This window comes from Coenobita brevimanus, chromosome 2, assembly GCF_032717465.1.
Source record: "Coenobita brevimanus isolate Jiangsu-jjx chromosome 2, ASM3271746v2, whole genome shotgun sequence".
NCBI lineage: Eukaryota > Metazoa > Arthropoda > Malacostraca > Decapoda > Coenobitidae > Coenobita > Coenobita brevimanus.
Genome location: NC_136955.1, coordinates 4740001 through 4740509, shown reverse-complemented (window position 1 = coordinate 4740509; position 509 = coordinate 4740001).

Here is a 509-nt window from a genome sequence, read left to right as displayed (position 1 = left end):
CGTTCAGACATCTCCATACTCTGCATACATAACGTACAAAAGGATATTAACCAGCCAATAGCAAAAATAATAGCCGGAGAAGAGGTGATGGGGAGCCTCCGTACGGGAAGAAAAGTCGACCAGTAAATGAAGGACAGTAAGAGAAACTAAGCCATCGAAGTGACGATATTCAGCTTTTATATCCATAGTGTTCAAGGTCTCACACTCTCTCCCAACCTGCTGATGTAAACACTCTCTCTCCCAACCTGCTGATGTAAACACTCTCTTCCAACCTGCTGATGTAAACACTCTCTCCCAACCTGCTGATGTTAACACTCTCCCCCAACCTGCTGATGTAAACACTCTCTCTCCCAACCTGCTGATGTAAACACTCTCTCCCAACCTGCTGATGTAAACACTCTCTATCCCAGCCTGCTGATGTAAACACTCTCTCTCTCTCTCTCAACCTGCTGATGTAAACACTCTCTCCCAACCTGCTGATGTAAACACTCTCTCCCAACCTGCTGATG